The sequence below is a fragment of the Antechinus flavipes genome, chromosome 4, assembly GCF_016432865.1.
Source record: "Antechinus flavipes isolate AdamAnt ecotype Samford, QLD, Australia chromosome 4, AdamAnt_v2, whole genome shotgun sequence".
Classification (NCBI taxonomy): Eukaryota; Metazoa; Chordata; class Mammalia; order Dasyuromorphia; family Dasyuridae; genus Antechinus; species Antechinus flavipes.
The window spans coordinates 416,831,201-416,845,442 of record NC_067401.1 but is presented as its reverse complement, the minus strand read 5'-3'; the positions used below and the strand labels follow the sequence as shown (position 1 = coordinate 416,845,442).

Sequence of the window (14,242 nt, the reverse complement as noted above, 5' to 3'; positions counted from 1 at the left end):
AAGCATTTTTAAAGCACTAAATATATACTAGATGTTGGGCTAGATACTGAGGTCACAAAGACAAAAAAAAATAAACAATCTCTGTTCATGCTAAGTAAACCTTGGAATCCAGAAGATTTGAGTTTAAATTCTGAGTATTATTTGTCCTGCATATAACTGATTTATGCATATTTCTTCGTGGTCTAGAGCTAAGAAATGACAAGTTCATAAAACAGCAAGGAGAGGCCAGCGTTACTAAATTGGAGAGTAGATAGTAAAAGAGGGAAGTTTAAAGTTTTGGGAAGAAGATCTAGGTCAGGAAATGTTTTGAATGCTTAATAAAAGATTTTCTATTTATTCTTTGAAATAGAGAACCATTAAAGTCTGAGAATCGGAGAAACATGACCAGACTTAGCTTTTAGGAAAGACTTGTTGCAGATTAAACATCTGACTCTTCAAAGAATTCAGGTGAGAGATAATGAGGTGACAGCATCATAAGAGAGAAAGGGATTTATTTGAGAGATACGCAAAAGTGAAATTGACAAGTCTTAGTGACAAATTGGATTGGAGGAGTTATTGATAGTAAGAAGTTGACACCTGGATTATTGGAGGGATCATGGTAATAATAAAGTTATGATGGAGGGAGTTAAGGGGACAGATGACTTCCATTTTGGATATGTTGAGTTTAAACTGTCTGCTAGACATCTAGTTTGGGATGTGTGATAGGCTTTTGTTGATCTTATCCACTTTGATGATATCTCTATGTAGATAATTCCCCAGTCTATATATCCAACTATATTCTCTCTTCTGAGCTAGTCATCTGCCTCTTAGACCAGTTGAGCTGGATGTCTAGGCATTTCAGATTTAGTAAGAACAAAACAGAACATGTTATCTTTATCTCTGAATCCTTCCCTCTTCCCAACTTCCCTATTTATTGACCAGGGTGCCATCATTCTTCCAGTCACCCACTTCAGTGTCGTCTTCAACTCTTCAGTCTCATTCTGTTTGTCCACTCCATTCCCAAATCTTGTTGCTTCTACTTTTATAATATCTCACTTATTTCTTACCTCTCCCCTAGTTCAGGCCCTCATTACATATCAACTGACATCCCCCTACCCCCCAAATACCAATTTGATAAAAAGAGGTTCTTATACAGAAACTAATTCCTTAACTGAATTATTTTTGTCTACTTTTTTTTCTCAAAGGATATTAAAATTAATTTCACTGTTTAAGTGGTTGAATCACACATTTTCTCTACTTGGGAAACATCTTCTGAATGGAGAAACACATTTGGAAATAGACTAGTTTCTGTGTATAGGACTTAACTTCAACTTCTTGTTGAAGGAGAATGGAACAAGATTTATATGATTTGGCAGGAAGTAGATTCTTAGTGATTTTTTTTTCTCCCCAGTGGACAAGATTCCTTTACAGAATTTTTTTTTTTTTTTTTTGGAAAACATCTTTCTATGAAATCACATTTAAGATACTTTTGATATACATGCAAACTATGGAAGAATTCTAGAGGATGAAACCATAAAAATAATTTGGTTAAATAAAATACTCCAGTAAATATTTTTTTCTCTCACAAAAGATTTATTTTCATTTTTTTTGAAGTAAGACTTTTAAATGGAAGAATTAATTCACATATTATCAGTTATATTTCTTTCTCAATTTGGGTGTTATACGAATTTGCCAAAACTGTTGTTTTGGGTAGTTTAAAGAGAAATTTCTACAGTATTTTTCATTTCTTTTACGGTTTTCCTAGAGTATTCTTAGACATGAGAATTGCTATTTTTTAACAGAACTTAGAATTTTTATGAAATATGTAATGTTACTGAATAGGGAAAACCTAGGATGGTTTTTAAATTTAAGTTTTTAACTAAAAGTTAAAAAAAATCCTTTTGTGTGTGTATATGTTATACGAATGGAGAAAGATATTACAATGTAACATATTAACATGTTCCACGGAATCTCATTCTGGAGTAGATTTGAATACTGTGTGCTATTTCAAATCCTAATAAGTTTTACTTTGCTGAAAAAGATTTAAATATGGTCATAGTAAAAGACTGTTTTGGGTTTGGGACCAAAACTCTTTAACCATCTGGTTTCTAGCATTCCAGCTACAAGGGACAGCTAGGTATTGTATACTAGATGCCCTCTTAGGTCATTTTTCACATTTAAGATTATGTAAAATTATTGATATTATACATAAATGAAATCCCAGTTTTCCTTTTGTGTTAAGCAAATTTAATTGCATGATCTCTAGTCAATTAACCCAAGTGTTTTTTAAGGTGTTTATTATGCACACAGGTACTGTGCCAACCATCAAGGATACTTTCCAAACAGTAATTAAAACTATATTTCTTATTATTCACAGTATAGGGACCTCTAGGCTTTTTTTTTTTTTTGACCCATTAGTCAGGCATAAGTGTGTAAAACTGCAGAACTTCATCTAGAAGGAATGCTATCCATGCCTGCAACAAGTCACAATTTTGACTTTTATCATGATTCCTCCCCTAGTAGTCAACAAAGAAGCCTCATGTTTTTAAGTAGCTGATAGAAAAAGTAGCCAACTACTAATTATCCACAAATGTTTTTACCAGAGCAGCGGTAAATAATAAAAAATTTGTTCACTTTCAGATTTTCATAGCACATTGCAAAAATTTGTATAAGACATGGATGGAATGATCAAATAGTAGATTTTGGTTGGGAAAGGAAGTGAATCAAAAGAGTTGGATTATTTACAAAATGGTAGAACAATTTAGGGAAAAGTAGTCAAAATACTGATCCCATATCCACAATTCCACTGGTCTAATTCATTTAAATTCAACTTTCATTTATGTACCTATTTAATTTTGGGTACTGAACTAATTACTGAGGATAGACATACAGTCAGTCCTCAAATTTTCACAGGATGGAAGAGGGAGAGATTATGTTCCCAGAAAAGATGTGCATATCAAAAGTACAATTGTTGATACCTTGAACCTATGGGAAATAGGGTATTAGGTTCCTGCAACCACCAAAAACTGTAATCTTTCTCTAGAGATTGATGAAAATAAACATTTCTGTATATGATTCTTTATAATAAAACATTAATTCTGATAATAGGTACTTTTCCTGATGCAATAACCATGAAATAACCTATAAAAATAATAACATGCAAAACATTTTTTTCTTGCTAATAATTCCCTAGATTCTGTTACCATTTGTGATAATATATCCCAATTAAAAAAAGCAAAATTATTTCATACATATTCACTTTTCATAACTCATGAAGCTTACAGTACCACAAATATCATATAGTAAATAAAATTCCTAAACCTTTTTTAACCTGAATCTTATCTTTCACTATATCAAAGGTGATGTGAAGGTAGTGTACTGTATGTACTACACTGCTATGACCCTTTCTACCTTGGCTACCCTCTGAAAACCAAAGAAAGTTGTGGTCCCTTAGTTGCTGTTAGAAGATGCCAAGATAACGTCCCTCACACTGTCATTCACAGTTGGTGAATGTCAATAGAGATCAAGTAGGATACACCAGCTTGAAATAATCTGTCAGTGATGTCTAGTTTGTGTCTTGAGATCTCTGAGAGTCTCAAGAATATGGGAGCGTAGCTAAGGAAAGTTGACCTTTAACTTTGAGGTTGCAATCTAACCAGCTGATGGAATTATGCCTCTCTTCAGACTTGGAAATTGTGAGTTACATAGCCATTTTTTTCTCTACTGTGCAGTCATAAATATGTGCAGTTAGCAACAGGAAAGTGTAAATGAAGTTACTAATATTAAAATCACACAAATGCTTAAAAATTGTGAAATTTAAAGGCGCAAATATTAAGAATAGACTATAGACAAGGAGATTACCCTTAAGATGCTTATATTCAACTTCTGTTCATTTCTAAAAGGAGTATCACCAGTTCATGGAATAAGGGGAGAAAGATTTTGCTAGGTGAGTATTTTTGTTATTGAGTATAAATTGTGATATTAAAAGTTTGGAAGAGGCCACCATTATTACCTGTTCTCTCTTTCTGTTTAGGTCACAGAACCTTCTTGTTGGAGGAGATCTAGATTCTTCTACAATTTTTTTTCTTTTAAACAGGTGGTTATTTAGGTTTTCCCTCCCTTCTGGTCAGGAAAAATCTGCCTCCTTATGTAGGCAGTCCATTTCATTTTTTAAATAGTTCTAAATGTTAGGAAAGTTTTCCTTATATACATTTCAAATCTTTGACAATTGGTAAGGACATATTCAGTGATGCTCAAGCTATCTGAGACATAGGGAAAAATTAATTTGCCTTTGGGACCCAGAATGGTACCGTGAAAAGAATAGTGTTTTTGAAATCAGAGAATTTTCAAATTTACCATTTGTTAGATGTGACTTTGGACAGATAATCTTGACTTTGTCTTCTTACTCCTTCAGTTTTTTGGACTCTAACCTCCTGACACAGTCTCTACAACTATTTATATCCCATTTCTTTTTTGTTTTTTGCATTGAAATATTTAACACGCACTGTCATTCTCTTGACTCTCCTCTAAAGAGGTTAGTTAATATAAAAGCAGATTGCTTTTACAAATGACTGACATCAGACTGCTTTATCTATCCATTGTTGATCCCTCCCCTCAACCAAAACATACCAGATGCCTAATTAACTCTCTGCCACTAACAAAGACAAAAGAATCTCCTTCCAGTTTTGCAGATTGAGATATTCTCTGCAATTTATAATTTAGTTGCTTTGGTATTGGAGATTGGAAATTGGATATTGTCAATATTCTCTGTGTGTTCTGAAGAGAAGTTGTTTTCTGTCACAAGAGAGAAAAGGTAGGCTCATTTCTCAACTCTTAGTGTTGACTGTTACCCAAGTCATGATGTAAGGAGTGATGAAATAATATTTCAGCACCGGAAATTTCATATACATTTCAAAGTATAAAAATAACAAAGTATAAAATAACAGTTACTATTACAGAACAATATTTTGTAAATCTGATTATTTAAAAAGCTTATATAAAGAGTGTAATGCATTTTACCTGATGTAATGACTGAATTTTAACTTTATTTTAAAAAATATTATGATTTTTAATTAAGAATATTATTAATACACCAACTGGTGTTTTTAGCTACCTGTTCAGAATTTGTTGGGGGGAAAAAATGACCAAAATACTATGTACAGATGTTTGGATTATCTAAAATGGCTTTAGAAGTCATTGCTATTTCTGTCCTTTTCTCTTGATTTTTAAAGGTATTTCAGGTGTTTTTTCCAGAAGCTAGAGTAGTGGTACCAGACCAGAGTTAAGGAAGGAATACAGAAAAACCTCCTTGTTCTGCACTGTCATAATCTTCTATGTTTTGATTATTTTTTGGAGGGTGACTGGAGAAGAAGGCATTCTAGCCACCACATAGCACTAAAATACCATTCTTGAAACAGCCACCATGGTAAATAATGCTGTGGGCATCTTCAGAAATAAAACAATTGTTGAACTAGTACCATTTAGGAAAGGTTATATTTGAGTACACTTAAACAAAAGTTAAGAATTATTACTTGATAAAATTTTGAAAGGGGCCTAATTGCAATCTGATTTCAAGATTTCAGCTTGCCAGAGAACGACTACCACAAATACTTGCAGGTTCAGGACAAATGTTTCTATATGTAACAGAGCTATAAGAACTTCTTTGATATGTTAGTCAGTAGGAACAACAAGCACATTTTTAGGTGTTTAATAAAATACTTACGGTTGAATGTTTTATCCAGGAAATCAGAATCCCACAATTGTTTTATTTTCAATTGTATTATTTCTTAAATTCAGTACAACCTTTCCCTCAACACTAGGGGGCATCATTGAATTACAAATTCTAGATAGACCTGATCTTTATTTATATTAGGTATTGAATTATAATTTATTTAAAAATTTTTAACTTTTAAAAACCAAAATGTCCATATGTAAAGTCTTAATTACCAAGTTAGGTATGGTATAGCAGGAGAAATGGGGGAAATGTCAAGTCAGTTTTAAGAATTATGAATTGGGTTCAAGTATATATAATTAGTATACCAACAATTTTTCTGGGCCTAGGATTACAGGGACAGAAATGAAATCATATAAGTATAGATGTATATAATAATTAGATGAAATTTAAAGAGTTCATCATACTAATGATATGTTTACATCTGTTTCCTTGTTTGTAAGACTGAATAAAAATAAAAGCACATAAAAGTCAAAAAAAAATTTTATAGAAATGAGTTCCTTGTATTTGGAAACTTCACAAAAAGTATTAAAATGAAAGGATGATAAACTTACATAAAATATCTGAATGCACAAATAATTTTTTTTAATGTTCTGAAAGCCAATGATGTGCTCAGTGCTTTCCCAAACATTTTTTCAGCCTTATGCTGATTGACTTCTAATTCTAGAATTAGATTTTAATTGTTGTGTTCCACAAGTATTTCTTGAATGTTTGTTATGTCTTAGATACTCTGTTAATTCCTGAAGGGAATAACAGTCTAGTAGGGAGAAATAAAGGTATGTATGCTCCATAAGGATCAAGCAGTACATCATTTGCATACTAACTGAAGGGATGGTTTACTTTTAGCTGGAGTAGTAGCAGTGCAAGGAAATGTGAAAAGGGCATTACCTGAGTTGGACCATTAAAGTATAAGTAAGATATTTTTTTGGGGAAAATAAATTTGGAAAGAATACCTTAGAGTGAACCAAGATATAATGAACAAATGAAAATTTTTGAATTGAAACATTTTGTGAAATATGAATGCCAAGCTAAGAAGGAACAGGGAATATTCTTTTGGAATATCAAAAGATTTTTGATTAGGGAAAAATTTGTGTTCTTCTCTCTTCCTTCAGTAGATATTTTAATTTAAGAGACATTTGTTAAGTACTTACTTTTTTTTATAATAGCTTTTTATTTTTCAAAATACATGCAAAGATAGCCTTCAACATTCACCCCCTGCAAAACCCCGTGCCACTCCCATCCTCCTATAGGCAGTAAGCAATCCAATATGGATTATAAATGTGTAATTCTTCTAAATGTATTTCCACATTTATCATGCTGCACAAGAAAAATCAGATCAAAAAGGGAAAAAAATGAAAGGGGGAAAAAACAAGCAAGCAAACAACAACAACAAAGTTGAAAATACTATATTGTGATCCACATTTAGTTCCCATAGTCCTCTCTCTTGGATGCAGATGGGCTCTCTCCTTCATAAGTCTCTTGGAATTGGCTGAATCACTTCATTATTGAGAAGAGCCACGTCCATCAGAGTTGATCATCACATAATGAATTTGTTGCTGTGTACCACGTTGTCTTGGTACTACTCACTTCACCCAATATCAGTTCATATAAGTCTCTCCAGGTCTTTCTGAAATCTTCTTGATCACTTCTTATAGAACTATAATATTCCATTACATTTATATATCATAAGTTATTCACCATTCCCCAACTGATGGACATCCACTTGGTTTCCAGTTTCTTGCCACTACAAAAAGCTACAAACATTTTTGCACATGTAGGTCCTTTTCCCCTTTTTATAATTTCCTTGGGATATAGGCCCAGTTGAGACAATGCTGGATCAAAGGGATCACAGTTTTATAACCCTTTGGGCATAGTTCCAAATTACTCTCTAGAATGGCAGGATCAGTTCTAAGTACTTAATTTATGGATTGGGAAAACAGATTAAAAACAACAGCCCCCACTTTCAAGAAGGTTGTCTCTGGGGACCATGGAAGAGTGGTGGAAAAAACAAATATTGTACAGCAGACTGAGATGGTGGCAGTTTTTTGGGGTAATTTTTGGGAAGAGAATGCTTTCATCTGGAAATCTAGGGCAGGCTTCATAGGTGGGCACCTGATTGATTGAAGTTCAGTGGGTGTCAGCATTGTGATTAGTGGCAGCCAAAGAAGCTTGATATGATCTTGAGCAGCTTGGAGAGGTGTGACATTCAGGAATAAGGAGATGGCAACCGCAGTTTTTTTGGGGTATAGCACATCAGGAATATTAATAGTTTAAGAAGGACATTGTTAAATGGGAATGTTTCAGAGAGAAATCAAGATAGTCAAATCAGTGAACATTTTTTAAGGATCCACTATATGCCAGATACTGCTAGAAATAAAAAAAACCAAAAGCCAGTCCTTGGTTTCAAGGAGCTCATCATTTAATGGAGAAAGGCATCACATAAAAAGAAGCTGAGGCATCAGTTCATGTAAGTCTCTCCAGTCCTCTCTGTATTCATCCTGCTGGTCATTCCTTACAGAACAATATTATTCCATAACGTTCATATACCACAATTTACCCAGCCATTCTCCAATGGATGGGCATCCATTCATTTTCCAGCTTCTAGCCGCTACAAACAGGGCTGCCACAAACATTTGGCACACAGAGGTCCCTTTCCCTTCTTTAGTATCTCTTTGGGGTATAAGCCCAGTAGAAACACTGCTGGATCAAAGGGTATGCACAGTTTGATAACTTTTTGAGCATAGTTCCAAATTGTTCTCCAGAATGACTGGATGTGTTCACAATTCCACCAACAATGTATCAATGTCCCTGTTTTCCTACATCCCCTCCAACATTCCACATTATCTTTCCCTATCACTCTAGCCAATCTGACAGGTGTGTAGTGGTGTCTCAGAGTTGTCTTAATTTGCATTTCTCTGATTAATAATGATTTGGAGCATATTTTCATATGTCTATAAGTAATTTCAATTTCTTCGTCTGAGAATTGTCTGTTCATATCCTTTGACCATTTATCAATTGGAGAATGGTTTGATTTCTTATAAATTAGAGTCAATTCTCTATATATTTTGGAAATGAGGCCTTTATCAGAACCTTTGTGTAAAATTTGGAGCCATGGCCAATAAAATTTGTCACTCTGGGATGGTTTCACAGCACATATTAATTTATGCATTGATATAAAAGGTGTATATCTTGTCAGATCTTACCCCAGATAATTGTACTGCTTGCTTATAAAATTCTAGCCACAAGAACTGGGTAAGGAGTAAGTCTTCGTTCTGGTTGTGGTGGGAGGTTCACCCACTCTTATCACACTGTCTCCTTGATGAAGGACTGCTGTGGGTGTCTCTTGTGTAGCAAAAACTGATATTTCCAAGGGTTTTTGAGTGATTCTTTCAACCACATTGGATAAAGCCACTTCAACTTCTCTCAAAGCCTCTTGATCTTCTTTTGTAAGCTGGCGTGGTGAGTTTAAAGCAGTGTCTCCCCTTAAAATGTCATATAATGGTTGCAATTGATAGGTAGTCAAGCCTAACACTGGACGCATCCATTGGACATCTCCTATTAATTTCTGAAAGTCATTTAAGGTATTTAGCTTCTCTGTTCTTAAGGAATGTTTTTGTACTGTAAGCACCTAGGGTATACTTCATATCCTAAATATTGAAAAGGAGCATGTCTTTGAATTTTTTTCTGGAGCTATGTGCAATTTGTAGTTCCTTAGTGTTTCTGTAGTCTTTTGTAGACATGCTTCTAACATTTGCTCCTCAAATGCACACAACATTTGCTCCTCAGATGCACACTCCAATATATCATCCATGTAATATAATAGCATAAGTTTTGGAAATGCTTTTCTGACACATAGTAGGGCTGTTTTTCATTCCCTATGTCAATAGGGCTGTTTTTCATTCCCTGTGGCAAAACTGTCCAATCATATCTTTTATAAGGCTCAACTAAGTTAACACTGGACACTGAAAAGGCAAATCTTTTCGTATCCTCCTAATCCAGAGGGATAGAATAGAAACAATCTTTAATGTGTATAACCCAAAAAGGTCATTCTCTAATCAATTGAGTAGGAAATGGAAGGCCAGGCTGAAGAATTCCCATAGTTTCCACCTGTTCATTTACTTTTCTTAAATCAGTCAACATCCTCCATTTTCCAGATTTCTTTCTTACAACAAATACTGGTGAATTCCAAGGACTTAGAGAAGGTTGTAAGTGTCCTTGGTCAGGTTGCTCCTGTACTATATCTAATAAAGCCTGAATTTTATCGCTAGCTAAGGGCCACTGTTCTATCCACACTGGTGTGTCAGTTTTCCACTGGATAGGAACAGGTAAAAGTGTTGGCAGGCCTTGAACAGCAGCCCTGCCTAAAAAACTGAGGTTTTCAATTGTAATTCTATTTGCTGTAAAAATGTCTCTTCCCCTCCAGATTGATGGAGATTTTTTCAACTATAAAAGGTGTAAAAATTCCTGTTTCACCTTCAAATATCCATCTCAAAGGGGCAGCACTAACTTCAGCTGCTATTGAGCCTCCTGCACCAGACATGTAGGTGTCAGCCTTAATCTTTGGCCAGTGACTAGGCCAATTGGCACCTCTAATGACTGTATGATCTGCACCAGTGTCTAACAATCCTTCTAATGATATGCCATTTATATAGATAGTGAGCATAGGTCCATCAGCTGTAACTGCTGCAGTCTAGAATGTTCCTGGATTTTATTGCTTGGAGTCAGAATCTGGGTGACTATCACCAGGTTGCTTATTAGGAGTCTGTATCAGTAAACCTGATGCTACTACTTCTGGTGATAGGTCACACATTGTCTACCTGTATTAGTGACTGGGATATTATCTACACATTCCCCAGTTTCCCACATCAGTGTATAGATGGACATCATTTTGTAAGTGCTCTCAGGAGGTGAAATGGTCAAGCCTGTTGTACCTGGAGGCAAGGGATCCATAGGCTGGAGAGGAACAGATTTCACTTCTCCAGGGGCTATCTCAGTTGTCCCAGCTGCAAATAACTCTATTCTCTCCAATTGTAATCCCTTTCTCCATCAGGTTGTTTCTTGGCTGATTGGTCATGTCTGGGTACTGGACTTTTAGGCATTCTCTGGGTGTATCATCAGCTGCCAACATGTCCCAAGTATTATTGTCTTGAACCCTGGGACTGAGCCCCTCATTCCGTTTCCCTGAATCAGTCTACATTCTGATGCCCAATGGAAGCCTCTGTTGCATTTTAGACATGGGGTTTTTCGGTCAGGTTCTACCACCTGTTTTCTCACTCTGTCTCTATACCAACATTGAGCTTTTAGATGCCCTACTTTACCATACTGAAAGCATTGATGAGCCTCTCTGGAAGTTTCTTGCCAAAAGGGACCCTGTCTCCCCATGTTGGGATCTTGGGACGTCTGCATCATAGCCTGGCTGTAAAAGGCATTTGTGCCCACTGTGGCATAGTGTCTTACAATCTCCTCTAAAGGAGCATCTTTGTGTAGTGCTAGTATAATTCTTCTGCAAACCTCATCAGCATTTTCTTTAGCAAGTTGCTTTATCATAATTTCTGTTACTGCATTTTCACCATTAGTTCATACGATAGTAATCTGCAAATGTCCTATAAAATCAGCAAAGGGTTCATTTGGCCCTTGTGCTTTTTTCATGAAGGCTTCTCCTCTGTCGTGCTTTCCTGGGAGAGGAAGCCTCATGCTTTTGATAGCAGCAGCAGCAATTTGCTCATATGCTGCTATGGAGCAATTAATCTGTACTGAGATGTCTGCATAAGAATCTACACCTGTTAGTTGGTCACAGACGATGGAAATATGAACTCCACTTTGACTATTCCATTGGGCTTTTATCCTATAGAGCTCACTATATTCAGAAAGCCACAACAAGTTTTGTCCAGATTCTAAGCATGTCTTTGATATAGATTTCCAGTCCCTAGGGGTTAAGATTTTATAAGCCAAATTCTGTAATAACATCTTAACATAAGCTGATGTAGCCTTATAAAAAGTGCAAGCCTTTTTCAGATCTTTGATAATTTCTAGATTAAAAGGAGTGTATCTTCTCCTTTCCTGACCTGAAGAATTAAGTTGTTCATTCACAGGAGACATTTTTATTCTCAAATCAGCTATATTCTGCCCTTCCTCTTTGGCTTTAAGTAATGCCTTTTGCAATGGAATCATAGGAGGGGGTTATTGTTGGGGGAGGGGGGAAGAAGGAGGATGTTGGTGATATCATTGCCTTTCCCACTCCTCCTCCTTCCACCCAGGAAGGTGAAGTTGATCTTGTATATACAGAACGTTTCCTTAGAAATTGAATCAAGTGCATTCTTGGTGGAGTTGTGAACACATCCAGCCATTCTGAAGAGCAATTTGGAACTATGCTCAAAAAGCTATCAAACTGTGCATACCCTTTTATCCAGCAGTGTTTCTACTGGGCTTATACCCCAAAGAGCTACTAAAGAAGGGAAAGGGACCTGTATGTGCCAAAATGTTTGTGGCAGCCCTGTTTGTAGTGGCTAGAAGCTGGAAAATGAATGGATGCCCATCAATTGGAGAATGGTTGAGTAAATTGTGGTATATGAACGTTATGGAATATTATTGTTCTGTAAGGAATGACCAGCAGGATGAATACAGAGAGGCTTGGAGAGACCTACATGGACTGATGCTAAGTGAAATGAGCAGAACCAGGAGATCATTATATACCTCAACAACGATACTGTTTGAGGATGTATTCTGATGGAAGTGGATTTCTTTGACAAAGAGACCTAACAGTTTCAATTGATCAAGGATGGACAGAAGCAGCTACCCCCAAAGAAAGAATACTGGGAAATGAATATAAACTGCTTGCATTTTTGTATTTCTTCCCGGGTTATTTATACCTTCTGAATCCAATTCTCCCTGTGCAACAAGAGAACTGTTCGGTTCTGCACACATATATTGTATCTAGGATATACTGTAACCTATTTAACATGTAAAGGACTGCTTGCCATCTGGGGGAGGGGGTGGAGAGAGGGATGGGAAAAATCGAAACAGAAGCGAGTACAAGGGATAATGTTGTAAAAAATTACCTTGGCATGGGTTCCATCAATAAAAAGTTATAATAAAAAAAGAAAAAAGAAAAAGAAATTGAATCAGGACCTTTATCATTCTAGCATTCACATAGTTGATCTACTAGTTTCCAATTATCTGCCTCTATTTCTTATTCCTTAAAGAACCAAGGGTACGTGCATTCTGACGTATCCAAAACTCCACCGATCTGCTCCCAAGTTACAAGCAAACCTTGTCTCTTGATCAACTTGAGTAAGCTTTCTATGGAGCTCCCTTGGGGTTGGCATGGGGGTGGGGATGTGGGAGAATCTTTCCCTAATATCTGCCCCATTTCAGCTAGAAAAAGAGTTACTAGTTTAGCTCTTAACAAAGTAAGGATTTGTCTATTATAATACTCACTCTATTTCCTGGTCACAGGGACTGCTTCAGTGAAAGTAGGGTCCTTGGTCCACATTAGGTAGCAATTGTAAAGTACAGGCTAGCTCCCTGGAAACCTCAGGATCAGCCAGAGTCAGGATAAATTAAAGTCCTTCATTTTTAAGGGAAGAAGTGAAGGATGTAGGCAAGCTGCCAGGAGTTTTGCCAAAGATTTTTCCTGGATTCTGAAGTCCGGATTCACCAGCCTCTCTCCTCCTTGTCCTGCTGCCAAGTCACTCTGGCCTCTGTCCCTCTGCCCTCTAATCCTTGCCTTTGATTATCTTAACATCAGACATTCAACCATAGCATCAGCTGTGAGAAAAGCCATTCATCCAAACATATGCTAATAGAGTTATTGTCTCACATGGAATAGTAATTAGCCTTAAGTGCTGGGTTGTCTGATTCAAGCACACCTTTTTGGAGTTTCACCCCTGTACATTAAAGTCCTTATTTAGGTTCCCTCCCTCTCTCTCTTTTTAATTTTTCTGTGCCTGGGACTATTTGACATTTCTTATTGAAAGAGGAGTGACTTTTTAATCTCTTTATCTTTTGAAAATGAACCCTGATATTCTCTATGCTCATAGTAGCCATCTATGATGGGATTCTTTCTCTTTTGTTTGTTGGTTGTCCTTTATTTATTCGCCTTTTGGTTTTATTTTTATCAGCTCTTAGTGCGGTCAGGTAAGGATAATAGAGTCCCAAGTCTCAGATTCTTCTTAATCTTATTTTCTGAACTCTGTCCTGGGGCTCAACCTTAGACTGTTCCTTCCACTCCTAAGCCATAGTGAGAACCTCTAGTCAAGCTGGCCTGCCAGGTGATTTCACTTTCTGTGCTCAGTCCCTTAAGTGTTGCTACTCTTATATTGCCCTGTCCTGTTTTTAAGGTCACCAGCTGTTTTTTTGGAAGGAGAAAGGAGCAAGACTGGGTCTCCCTAACTGACCAGGCCACTCACAGGCCCCGTTTCCTTACGGATTAGTTATAGAGCCTTGGCCTTAGATTGATCTTCTGAGATTAAGTGATTCATCAGCCTCAATCCAGGGGTTTGCAGAAATGTACTCCTGTGCCTGACATATTAA

The 14,242-nt window shown here is 36.3% G+C and overlaps 1 protein-coding gene across 4 annotated transcripts in view; it reads left to right on the top strand.

Annotated features, from left to right (window-relative positions):
* The window catches only part of RALGPS2 (Ral GEF with PH domain and SH3 binding motif 2), a 237,860-nt gene that overhangs the window by 86,732 nt on the left and 136,886 nt on the right, over positions 1 to 14,242 (top strand). Inside the window, exon 2 of one of the 4 annotated variants that reach the window (XM_051998866.1) lies at positions 3,882 to 3,925. The exons of the other annotated variants lie outside the window; for them this stretch is intronic. The gene's annotated coding sequence lies outside the window, so the exon portion shown is untranslated. The remainder of the gene's footprint in view (positions 1 to 3,881; positions 3,926 to 14,242) is intronic. 4 annotated transcript variants of the gene reach the window in all.